The sequence below is a fragment of the Rutidosis leptorrhynchoides genome, chromosome 10, assembly GCF_046630445.1.
Source record: "Rutidosis leptorrhynchoides isolate AG116_Rl617_1_P2 chromosome 10, CSIRO_AGI_Rlap_v1, whole genome shotgun sequence".
Taxonomy (NCBI): Eukaryota; Viridiplantae; Streptophyta; class Magnoliopsida; order Asterales; family Asteraceae; genus Rutidosis; species Rutidosis leptorrhynchoides.
The window spans coordinates 166,397,983-166,412,435 of record NC_092342.1 but is presented as its reverse complement, the minus strand read 5'-3'; the positions used below and the strand labels follow the sequence as shown (position 1 = coordinate 166,412,435).

Sequence of the window (14,453 nt, the reverse complement as noted above, 5' to 3'; positions counted from 1 at the left end):
CCAACCCCAAGTAAAATATAGAAAGTTTTAAAATTCAACAAATGGTTCCTAAATACATTTTTAATAAGTCTTAAATTTGTAAAACTCATTTTCGAATCATCGTTTATTTTAAAATCACGTAAGGTCCCTTTTAACTCGTTTACTATCAATCGAATAAAAATTGAGCATTACCGTCGCTTACTATATAACTTCGAAATCACAAAATATATATTCTATATACTTTATTTATATATATAGACATGTTTTAATTTAATAATTATTATAATAACATATTTTTTATTTTATTTTACATAATTAATTTTAATAACAATAATAAATAATATTTCAATTTATTTTCCAATTATTATTTATATATCATATATGTATATATACACACATATCTATTTATAATTAATTGTTCATGAATCGTCGGAAATTGTCAATGGACAATTGAATTCATATTAACAGTTCAAAAAATTTTGAAATTCAGCTAAATAGACTTTGCTTATCGTGTCGAATCATATAAAAATAAAGTTTAAATTTACTCGGAAATTTCCGGGTCGTCACACCTAGGAAAATCCTACATCGCCCACGGACATGAGTGATCATGGGATTACAAGGTAATACTCACGCTTAAATGACAGAACACATTTTGGGACCACGTGCAGAGCGGATATGCGAGTACGTTATGGTTAAGCGTGCTCGGGCGAGAGAACTACCAGGATGGGTGACCTGCTGGATAAGTGCTTCTCGTGTGTGGTCACCAAGCAAAAGTCATGCGCCTGCGAGCAAAGCGGACAATATTGTGATCATGTTAAGCTGGGGTGTTACATACCAAACTTGATACTAATGGTGTATCCTAGGGATACACGCATAAAAACAAGATTTTTATACAGAAAAATGGATCAAAGAGCATAAAAGATAATAATATTTAGCAGTTTTTAGCATTTGCCGCCTAGCCTTCAGGAGACCGCTCATCGTCATGCGTAACCCTTGCAGACAGCTTTTATGCTTAAGCCCTTATATTAGGCGCGTGAGCAGCACGCAACCACGTCAGCCGCATTAAAGTCGGTTCCGAATATTTCGCACAACAGAATTATTTAGCTATTGACACGTGTATCTCGAGAATTTCAGACATTCTACGCCTATAAAAAGACCCCCTGGGTTACCACATTTCACATCTGAACTTCAGTCAGAGAGAAGTACACTTTCTCTTTCACGCAGTTCTTTCTCACTCTAAAACATTAACCTATTAGCAACAGAATGCTATACGGATCAATTACAGGTTGATCCACAGTTTGATTGAGGCCACCCCACGGATCTCTCATCCGTGTTCCGGGTCTGCAGGGATTATTTCCCGAGGGAAAACATCAATCAACATACATGATCAATCCTATATTATCCAATAAAGGCTAATCAAGGATTGAGTGCAATGAGGGGGTATAATGGATGTCGATTATGGTTTTGGGACCTTATTGTCATATTTGGTTAAGTGCTAAACGATCAACAACCATGTCCCGGTCTTCATAAATTACCTTAACTAACAAAGATCAAGTCTCGGGCAAACTCACGAGAGAGATCAATAAGGCTAGGGCAATCCTTCCAGAATCAACAACCTAAAATGAGAGGCCAAGTTCCCTATTTATAGGTTTGAGATCTGCACGGAAGTAAGATGTGCGCGCACTTAGGCTTTCTACACAAGTACTGCGAGAATCCTACGCACTTTTTAATATTCCGCGTAATCTCACCGCATTCATTAGCATTTACCGCGGTTCATCAGTTTCACGTCTTTGTCCTTAAGTGGCTTTTCGCACCAAAAATATACATATACATATGTATGTATATGATTAAGTCCCCCCAGTTTATTGTGTTACATTTGTGCAGAAAATGTAATACAATAAACTCTAAAAAATAAAAATTAAAAATTGTAGTTGGCATGAGGTTCTAAAACCATACTCATATGTACGCAGTATCGCATATCATACAAATAAACCGCCTACGTTGTTCTTTTTACTTTAACGGCTATATTTTTATCCGTTGTAATTCCTACGCATGTTAGTAGCAGTTGATTTGTGATGATTACATTTAAACGGTACTTTGCGATCTGGAGAGTATAAATTGAAGAGATGGTCGCATATTTGAAAGTTCACTTTCCCTTGCTATTTTATCTCTCTCAAAGTTATACTCATAATCTTCAACATAATTTTCTAACTTTCTGCGTTGACTTTGTATTTGCGTACTTACACAAAAGCCTTTTCCTTATACCTTCATTATGTCTGATGTGTGTGAGCGGAGGGGTACGAAATAGTTATATTTTTACTACGAAATACTATTAAATACGATACAATTTTACACAAGTTATTTATTTATTTATAGAGTGGATATACTTAAACCTTGCCACAACACTTATAGGCAGTGTACCTAATCGTAGAGTAGTGAAGTTTTTAGTAAGTCCGGTTCGTTCCACAGGGAGCTAGCTGAGTTTAACGCTATATGTTAAACAACTATATTTATATAAAATATATATAATTATATATGGTAATATTATTATAAAAGGGGGTTTTTACCGTTTAATGACCGGTTTGTCGAATTTAAATTTTAAGCGTAAAGATAAATAACGATAATATAAATGACAGAATTTAAATTACGATAAAGTAAATTGCAGTAATTAAAATGACAGTAAATAAAGGTATGATAAAATATGAAATAAAAGTATTATGCTTATTTAAACTTCCGTAATCATGATGTTTGACGTTTTGATTTTAATTTATTTATCTGGGTTAATTTTCCTTTGTCCTGGATTTATTTAATACCTATCTGGTTTTGTCCATAATAGTCCATCGGTCATAATTATAAAATGCTCGTCAAATTAACCTTATTCCCGAAGTCAAATATTCCAACTAATTAGGGATTCGAACTGTAACAAGGATTACACCAGGTTATCGATTTCACCAGTGTTTAATGATTACAAAATGTCCTTTGTTTAATGATTACACCAGGTTATTGGCTGCGTATAATCCAAGGTTTTAATACTTTGTTAACAATTACACCAATTACCCTTGTATGTAATCCACCCCTATTTTAATAAGATATGAACATTAATTTACCCACTTGATCAGTTTGAATAATCAATTACCCAACCCGAATAATTAATTAAATGATCGTAAAAGATGTCGTATAAACGTCACTAAATAGGACATGCATAATCATTTAATAATTATTAGATTAACTAATTTGAAGATAGGTTCGACAGATTCTAAAAAGTTGTCATTCGATTAGACAATACCCCCCATCTATTAATAGTTCATAGTCCAATGTCCACAAGTGTCAGTCTTTTGTCCAAACCCAAATTATGGTACAAAATCCAATAACCCCATCTTTAATATTTAGCCCAACATCACGATTACTTCGGCTCAAATAAGCATAATAATAACTTAGTTACGAGACATTAATTTAAAAAGGAATAACATAGCTTACAGTGGTGATTAACCGTGTAGCGTTACCCGGACAGAGTTCCGACTTACAAAACCTTAAAACATTTCTTACATTAACCCAATTATTATTAAACTTAATTTAAACTTAATATTATAAATATAAATATATATATTTGATTACAGATAAAGGAAGAGAAAAAGATGTGTGGCTAATTTCGGCCAGAAAACGTGAGTTTTATAGAATGTGGCCTGCTACAGTAACTCATGCGAGTGCATGAGTTTTATGCCTTCTGTCAATGCGATCGCATGGCCGTCATTTCCTTGTCACATAATTTTTGGCTCCTAGCTTGTCGACATATTTATTTAATATATATAATATATATATAATTTTATATAATTATATATATATTATATTATATTCATGTGCATAGTTGATTTGTAATTTTAGCTCCGTTGTGTCGCGCATTGATAGTTGGCTCAGGTCCCAGTTCTGAATTTTCGAACGTCCTTTCGTACGATTTAATATCTTCTACTTTGCGTTCCGCAACTTGTACTCTTGTCAATATATAGATGTTGATCATCAATAAATTGAACCACTTGGAGTTTGACTTGTACGTTTGAGCATTTTGGATGTTTGCGTTCATATCTTCGTTTTCTTTTTTTATCTTCGCACTTATTTATTTAAACGATTATTACACAAAAATAGAACAATTGCAACTAAAAACTTTACATATTGGAAGGATATTGCGCCTAAATATATGTTCATTTGGAGCACTATCAAATATCCCCACACTTGAGCGTTGCTTGTCCTCAAGCAATACATAACTTGAAATTAAATCACACTTCAATCGAATCACTTTTTATTCTCACACTTTATACATCAGTGATTTTGGTACGGCGGTATAAACAATGATAGTAACGATGTGGTTTACAGTCCCACATGACTATGAAAATTTAGATCCTTTAGGAAATTGGATCTTTATGAAAATATTTGATCTTTTGAAAATTCATTCTAGCTTTTACCCTAGATAAGTTTTCCGGAATAACCCTTCACCGGTGTTTGCAAAATGTTTTTGTGGGTTGTGTGGGTTTCATATTTTAAAATTTTAGCTCAAAACTTGCGGTTTTGTGTCACCCACTTTCTAACCTTGTATTAGAAAAGCACACGTCCAGTATACTTGCTCCGTATATTACCTTTCGGTAAACTACCGCCAGGTTGTAAAGGAAAGTGTTAAACAAGCAACTATTAAGGCAATGTCTAATGACATGCAGATGTTCATGGTCCATAATGTGTCGGATACAATTACTATCCTTTGTAGGAGCAATAGTAAAGATCATCCTATAATTTTTTGGTCTGACACAAGGTCCTGTCTCCGACCATGCTATTCAACCACTGTTCTTACAGTTGACACCCGATTTGGTTCAAGTGACCTAATGAATTCCAGGTGAATTCCTAGGATTTTACGTTCAATGGTAATGAACGCATTGAAAATAGATTTCAGAAAATAAATCGATTTTAATTTTGATCAAAATATTTTCTCGTTCAAGCTCGAGTTTAGATATCATTGAATTCCATGAGTTTGCAATTCTCAATCTTTAAATTCAATCTCAAGGATTGAGTAATATCAGGCTTAAAAGCTGATTTTTAATCTTTAAGGAGGTTATCCTTTCTGGGGGTCTGATTCATTAGTCTTATCAATCTAATTTGCACGGCGCCCTTTCCATTTTACGAGACAGTTCCTCTCATGGCTAGGATAAGTCTGACCACTTGGCGACCCTGTTTGATGCTGAGGTCCGTGGATTTCCTGCTGATTTTAGAGATGACTTTTCTAGATTTTTCGTCAACCTACAGCTGGTCTGGACGACAACTTCCTGATCTAAATCAAGAAGCGCGTGTGTTTTTCGGAAGACTTTACTTCCTTTTAATGATGGAATTGATTCATTGTGTAGATCCATCTATTATTTCAAAGATATTACAATAAATTGTGTAAAACTGATTAGTTTAGTCCAAAGCAAAAGTACCTGCAATAATCTTGTACAAATATGTGATATATGTTTTGAAGAACTTGGTAAATTCTTCCCACACTTAGCTTTTATTTATATTTTTCTTTGCCTTTTTATTCCCCTTTATTCCATTTTAAATGAATTCAAGCATTTTGGGTTGTTTCTCCATTTATGTTCTCTCCAAGGTAATAATAATTTCGATATTATAACCTAGTTTTATCGTTCATAAGTATGTATAAACATGATTTTGAATTCATTTAGTTGAAATTTTTTCAAATTTTCACAAAATTTGGCAATTAAACTAAGTGTAAACCCGAGAGAATTTATAACCCATTCATGAGGGTGATTAGTGTAGAAAAGTGATTAAAAATACCGAGTTTGCAAACATATTATTTTATATCACATTTGATATTTTGCGTCTTGTCGTCAAAATTAGTAGCTTTTGCTGAATTTTAATGTCAGTCTTTGAAATTGCGCTGTTTTACCCTGTTTTGTACATAAGATAAACTACAAACATATAATATATATATATATATATACATATATATATATATATATATATATATATATATATATATATATATATATATATATATATATATATATATATATATATATATATATATATATATATATTATAAAACCTTTATTTATTAAAATAATTTAAATGAATAATTTTTTAAAATTTTTGATTCCTTTTACTTTAAGTAGTTTCGGTATGTTTAGCTAGTCCGTCCTTCGACAAAATTTAAAATTTGTAGTTTTTAAAGCGATTGTTTTAAAAGCAAAGATTTTTGGATTTTTTAATTTTTTTTGGTATACTTTAGATCAATAATATTAAAAATAATGATAAAAAGATTAGTCGCCCCGTCCTCGGGTAAAGCAATTTCGGTTCCATGACCTAGTCTTCAACTTAAGATGAATTTTAGAAATCATTTTTTAAACTTAATGAAATAAAATAAATTTTGTTTTTAAATTCACAAAAAACTTAAATTTAAAAATGCATATTAATTTCATACAAAACCTACAAAAATAAATTCAGAATGGGGGGAGAAAACTAGTTCTTTAGTGTCTGCTAGTGGAAAAGACCAATCGGATTCCATTCTCGGAACTACACGAGAACAGAACAACTAACTCTAGACAGAATTTTCTTTTTAGAACATTTGAATCTCCCCACACTTAGGTAGCTGTGGTGTCGAAATTGTGATTAACTTCATCGTCAATTTCTTTTGGACCATAATCAACTTGCATATCTGTGACTTTTGCTTTAAGCCATTGGTCGGATTCCTGTGTAATATCTACAAATTCAACTAGTTTTGCCTTTTCTTTAGGCGATAGATTGGATACTAACCGGTTACATAACTTAAAGTTCCCCTTGGTTCTAGCATCGCGAATCCGTTTAATAAGTTTCTTCATTGAACTATTAATAACGGGGTCGTTTAATTTCGTATCAACAACGGGGTTCTTTGTTATAAGGTTATCATTAGGTGTTACTTCATTTTCCCCACACTTAGGTGTTTTATTATTGTTAAGCACTACCGTTGGAGTTGGTAAAACAATATGGTTCTTACCAAACGTTTTTGTTGGTTCAACGGTTTTGGTTGGTGGAGATTTAGCCTTTCGACTCACAAAGGTGATCGATTTTTCAGCATTACTAAGTGTCATTCTACCTTTTCTTACATCAAATAACGCCCCGGTGGACGCTAAGAATGGTCGACCTAAAATTAGAGGAATGTTTGAGTCCTCTTCTATGTCAATGACAATGAATTCGACTAGAAATGTTAAATTACCTACTTGAACGGGTAGGTTGTCAGCAATTCCAACTGGGTGCCTAATGGTTTGATCAAAGAGTCGGACACTCATCTCTGTTGGACTTAACTCACCTACTCCTAATCTCTTATATAATGAAAGAGGCATAACACTCACACTCGCACCAAAATCTGCTAGTGCATTATAAATGACACAATCACTAAGTAGACAAAGAACACTAAATTCACCTGGATCACCCAACCTGGGTGGAACTTTTGGTGGAACTGTCTTCACCGGGTTTATCTTTACGGTTTTTTTTTCTTGTACTTTCTTATTCTTCTTCTTCTTTCCAGAGGTATCACAAACTTTATTACCTATTACTTGCTCATACTCAACTCCTTTTCTTGGAAACGGGATAGGTGGTCTGTATGGTGCTACCACTGGCTTTACATACTCGGGTAGTGGTGGTGGCGTAACTTCTTCATTGTTACTCACATCAAAAACATTCCCATCTTCTGATGCTTGTTTTTCAGAATTCGTTGAAGCCATATTAACATTCTCATTCTGAGGATTTACTTCAGTATTACTCGGTAGCTTTCCTTGTTCCCTTTCACTCATCATGCTAGCAAGAGTACCTACGTGTTTTTCTAGATTCAAAATGAAAGCTTGTTGAGTTCTTAATGACTGATCAAACCTCTCATTTGTTTGGGTTTGAGATGTAATAAATTGTGTTTGAGATTCCATTAGCTTTGCCATCATTTCTTCTAGATTTGGCTTTTTCTCTTCGGTTTGTTGTGGTGGTTTATATAAGCCAGGTCTTTGTTGATTGAAAGTGTTGTTTTGAGTTGGTTGGTTATTCAGACCTTATTGGTTGTACGAGTTATTGTTTGGCCCATTTGGATTGTAAAGAATGTTTTGATTTCGATTGAAGTTTGGCCTTGGCGGTTGATTATTATTTTGATAATTAGTTCACGGCCTTTGGTTCATGTAGGAAACATTCTTACGTTGTTCCATCGTTTGCTCGATGTGACACTCTTTCGTTAAGTGTGGTCCACCGCATTGCTCACAACTGATTCGTATCGAGTGAATATCTGTATTCATCTTTTCCATTCGTCTCTCGAAAGTATCTATTTTTGCGGAAATGGAATCAAAGTCATGGCTAGAATCGGCTCTAGCCGCTTTAGATGAAAGAAAGATATCTTTTTCTTGGTGCCACTCATGTGAGTGGGAGGCTGTGTTATCAATGATTTTGTGAGCTTCGGTTGCAGTTTTCTTCATAATGGAACCACCAGCTACTGTGTCGATGTCTTTTCGTGTAGCAACATTGCATCCTTGGTAGAATATTTGCACTATTTAATAAGTGTCTAAACCATGTTGAGGACATCCTCTCAACAACTTTCCAAATCTTGTCCATGCCTCATATAATGTTTCATTTGGCTTTTGTGTGAACGTAACAATTTCTCCTTGAAGTCTCACAGCTTTAGATGCCGGAAAGAATTGTTTAAGAAAATTTTCAACTAAAACATCCCATGTATCAATCGCCCCTTCAGGTAACGATTCTAACCAATCTTTGGCTTCTCCTTTTAAAGTCCAGGGAAATAACATGAGATAGATCTATTCATCCTCAACTTCTCTGATTTTGAATAGAGTACAGATCCTATTAAAGGTTCGAAGATGTTCGTTTGGATCTTCTTTTGGCGTACCACTATATTGGCATTGATTAGTTACCATGTGTAGGATTTGTCCTTTGATTTCATAATCTGGTGCATTAATATCTGGCTTAATAATAGCGTGACCTTGCCCCTTGCATGTGGCTCTCATTCGGTCTTCCATACTTAGAGGTTCTGTTACTTCCATAATTGAATTTGTTGAATACAAATCACTAAAGAATTTTGATTTAAAGGTTTGTGGTTCAGGACGAATGATTAGTGGTTCAGGATCTTGGAATTGTCCTTGAATATCCTTCGGGTTCTCAATTGTGAGGTCTGGTTCAAAAAATGGATTATCGAAAATTCGAATTGGAGTACTTGGTCGACTAGATGATGATTCTAAAGAAAAATCAATGGCAATAATATTAGCTAGATGTCTTGATCGAGTTACAGGTGGTGAACGTATGAAAGGTGGTGAACGTTTTTCTCGGTGCATTCACTGAATATCCTATTAGTTATAAAAGATAAAAGTTATATAAGTTATCAAATTAATAGACTTTTCTGATTTTGCCCACGTTTCGAATAGCCAATAGATGCAGCAGGTAGCCAGGACCCTTTAAATCAGAAGCCCACAACTCGCCACTAACAAATCCAACTATTAATACGAATCAGAAAATTTTGATGTCTATCAATTTAACCACTTAAATTAATTTTTCGTCGAAATTTTGAAGAAAAAAAAAATCTATCCTAAAAACTAGAACGTCGAGAAATAAGAAAGAAAAAGAGTGAGTCGAAAACGTATAAGAGAGAAAAACGTCGAAACTTAAAAGTCTAAAAACTAAATCTAGAAAGTTGCGTCTAAAGGTATTAAAGCTTAAAAGGAATTCTATATCCAAAACGGCAATAACTTAAAAAGTACTAAAATCTTAAAACGGCGTCGCAAAATTCTAAATCACCTAAATTTTAGTCTAAAGAAAAAGCACTTAAAGGATTTTACGGCAAAGCCTAAAAATCTAGAAATAAAAATAACTACGGCAAAAACTATATCTTAAAACTAGTTACGAACGATAAATATACAATTTACGAATAAATGATTAAAAAGATACGAAATATAAAAAGAAATAAAAAGTGATAAAATTACTTATTTTTTAAAAAAAATATTATATTTATATTATTATTTTATAAAAGTATTAATTAATAAATTAATAAAACTAATTAGAACTTAAAAATACAATTTAATTAAAAACTAAAACTAATTATTATTAAATTAAACCCTAATTCTAATTAATTAATAATAATAAAAATTAAAACCCTTAACCCTAATCGTACCAGCTAATGATCAGACCTGTCAGTCTAGTCCATGTGGTTGCATGGAGTTAAGGGGCTAATCTCATGCGGTCGCATGAGGTTCAGGCTCAGTTCACATGCAGGTCAAAATCGTGCAGGCTCAGATTTATATATATATATATATATATATATATATATATATATATATATATATATATATATATATATATATATATATATATATATATATATATTTTACTTTATAATTTTACAAAATAAGTAATTAAAATAAACTTATATTTTTAAGATCTAAAAAAAATACTTTTATACTTTATAAAATATATATTTTCGTTTTACTCTTTTTTTTATGATTTAAATTTTTATTTTTAATATTTAAAACGTATTTTTATGACAATAAATTAAAACTTAATAAATTTTTTTTTTATCTGGGTTAATTGTCCTTTGTCCTGGATTTATTTGATACCTATCTGGTTTTTGTCCATAATAGTCCGTCGGTCATAATTATAAAATGCTCGTCAAATTAACCTTATTCCCGAAGTCAAATATTCCAACTAATTAGGAATTCGAACTGTAACAAGGTTTTAATACTTTGTTTAATGATTACACCAGGTTATCGACTGCGTATAATCTAAGGTTTTAATACTTTGTTAACAATTACACCAATTACCCTTATATGTAATCCACCCCTGTTTTAATAAGATATGAACATTAATTTACCCACTTGATTAGTTTGAATAATCAATTACCCAACCCGAATAATTAATTAAATGATCGTAAAAGATGTCGTATAAACGTCCCTAAATAGGACATGCATAATCATTTAATAATTATTAGACTAACTAATTTGAAGATAGTTTCGACAGATTCTAATGAGTTATCATTCGATTAGACAATACCCCTCATCTATTAATAGTTCATAGTCCAATGTCCACAAGTGTCGGTCTTTTGTCCAAACCCGAATTATGGTACAAAATCCAATAACCCCATCTTTAATATTTAGCTCAACATCACGATTACTTTGGCTCAAATAAGCATAATAAAAACTTAGTTACGAGACATTAATTTAAAAAGGAAGAACATTGGTTACAGTGGTGATTAATCGCGTAGCGTTACCCGGACAGAGTTCTGACTTACAAAACCTTAAAACATTTCTTACATTAACCCAATTATTATTAAACTTAATTTAAACTTAATATTATATTTTATTCATGTGCATAGTTGATTTGTAATTTTAGCTTCGTTGCGTCGCGCGTTGATAGTTGGCTCAGGTCCCGGTTCTGGATTTTCGAACGTCCTTTCGTACGATTTAATATCTTGTACTTTGCGTTCCGCAACTTGTACTCTTGTCAATATTTAGATGTTGATCATCAATAAATTGAACCACTTGGAGTTTAACTTGTACGTTTGAGCATTTTGGACGTTTGCGTTCAAATCTTCATTTTCTTCTTTTATCTTCGCACTTATTTATTTAAACGATTATTACATAAAAATAGAAAAATTGCAACTAAAAACTTTACATATTGGAAGGATATTGCGCCTAAATATATGTTCATTTGGAGCACTATCAATGTCTGCGACACCTGCTCCTTCTGCTGCTGGTCCATCTGATAATGACTTTGAGTCACTTATTACGGATGAAAAGCTTACACAAATCTAACTCAACTACCCAATGCTTGAGTTATTTGAGCCTATTGCACCTACTGCGGGTGTCATGGCTAATAATCCACCAAAGGATTACTTTGCTATATATGAAACCTCTCTATATTTAGGTAACATTAGGTTCCCTTTTATTGATTTCTTCTTAAGTGCGTGTCAATTCTACATAGTGAGCCCTGGGCAATTTCATCCCAACACAGTTACGAAACTCATTCTTTTTAAATGTATTGCAACACACTCAATGTAAAGACCCGTCCTAATCCATAAGAACGAATACAATAACATATGATTACATCGCGAGGTAATTGACCTCTATATGATACATTTTACAAACATTGCATTCGTTTTAAAAGACAATCTTTCATTACATCGAAAGTTGACAGGCATGCATACCATTTCATAATATCCATCTATAAATGATCTAATTTGTCATTTACTTAATCATAATCTTTACTGAACTCAATGACTTGAATGCAACGTCTTTTGAAATATGCCATGAATGATTCTAAGTAATATCTTTAAAATGAGCTAATGCACAGCGAAAGATTTCTTTTATACCTGAGAATAAACATGCTTTAAAGTGTCAACCAAAAGGTTGGTGAGTTCATTAGTTTATCATAATCATTCATTTCCATCATTTTAATAGACCACAAGAATTTCATTTCTAGTTCTCATAAATATACGTCCCATGCATAGAGACAAAAATCATTCATATGGATTGAACACCTGGTAACCGACATTAACAAGATGCATATAAGAATATCCCCTATCATTCCGGGAAATCCTTCGGACATGATAAAACAACATAAAAGTACTAAAGCATCCGGTACTTTGGATGGGGTTCGTTAGGCCCAATAAATCTATCTTTAGAATTCTCGTCAATTAGTAGATCGGTTTACTAATTCTTAGGTTACCAAGCAAAAAGGGGCATATTCGGCTTCGATCATTCAACCATATAATGTAGTTTCGATTACTTGTGTCTATTTCGTAAAACATTTATAAAAATTTCGCATGTATTCTCAGCCAAAAAATATAAAGGGTAAAAAGGCAAATGAAACTCACCATATTGTATTTCGTAGTAAAAATACATATAACGTCATTGAACAAGTGCAAGGTTGGCCTCGGATTCACGAACCTATATTAATTATATATATTTATATGTTGGTCAATATTTGTCTAACAATTTAGGTCAAGTCGTAGTGTATCACAATCCTAATGCTCGAGACTAATATGCAAAAGTCAACAAAAGTCAATTTGACTCAAAATGATTTCCAAAATTTATACATGATTAATATATAGTTTAAATATCGACGTTTTATATTTTGAAATATTTTTAAAAGATTTAATAGAGTAAATAATATAATTCATTTATTAATAACTAAAAATATACTTTTATATATCTTAAGTAGTAAAATTTATAAAGTTTATTTAATATTATAAAAATATTATGATAGATTCTATTAAGGTATTTATATTATATTTATTTGATAAAATAACCTTGATAATAATAATAAGTAAAAGTTATATTATTTTGTAATAATGATTATTATTATTCTATAAATAAAAATATCAATATTTATATTTATTAAAAAAAGATATTATGATAAAATGATAATTCTAATTATGATAACTTTAATATTTACGATACTTTTTAATATTAACTTTTAAAAATAATAATTTTATTTAAAATAGTAATAATAATGATATTTTATAATAACAATGACATTTCTATTAAAAAGATAATTTTGTTAAAATGATAGTTTTAATACTAACGATACTTTTAATAATAATAATAATAATAAAAATAATAAGAACGATAATTTTATCTAAATTAATATCTTATAATATTTTAAATTCATCATGATACTCATGCTCATTATTTTCTAATCGATTCATTTAATAGCTTTTAAATGGTCTTTTATATCGCGTTCATATTAATGGTAATAATAGTAATCATAATAATTAGGTGTTACTAATATTAGTTTTTAATTATAAATATTATGATAATATTAATGATAATACTTAATTATAACTTTAACGATAATAACGATAGTAATAATAATAAAAATAACAATTTTTAACGATAATACTTTTTATTGATAATGATGATAATAATAATAATAATAATAATAATAATAATAATAATAATAATAATAATAATAATAATAATAATATTAATAATAATAATAATAAGATAAAAATTATAACGAAGATAATAACGACGATAATAATAATCATTTTTAATAATAATACAAAAATTCAATTGACTATAACTTCTAATACGTTCATCGAAACCATTCGACATCTAAATGAAAAGTTCTTAATTTTTCGCTAGCTTTTCAATGACATGCATATCTTATACCTTATCTCAACCACATATGTAACTAATTCAGGATTCAACATAACCTATTTAATGACAATAGCAAAAATACAAGCATGCGTAATCCTATATACTCGAGCACTAGTCAGAGATACACCAATGATATATAAAAGTTAAGTTATGAGTGCTCACGTATCAATATTGAGATTCAATATTGCAGGAAAGGTACGTAAATGCAACGGAGATGATAAACACTAAATTGACCTCACAAGCATACCCATGAATCATACCCATCACCTCCATAGCTATAACCCATAATTTCCTTAGCCCTATCCTACTCGAAAAACCCGTTTT

General features: G+C 31.3%; 1 non-coding gene across 1 annotated transcript; it reads left to right on the top strand.

Moving 5' to 3' along the window:
* The first annotated feature begins 8,532 nt into the window (after positions 1–8,532).
* Positions 8,533–8,639, top strand: LOC139873887 (small nucleolar RNA R71). Its single transcript, XR_011767599.1, has one exon. It is a non-coding gene; the product is annotated as a small nucleolar RNA R71 (small nucleolar RNA).
* The last annotated feature ends 5,814 nt before the right edge of the window (positions 8,640–14,453 follow it).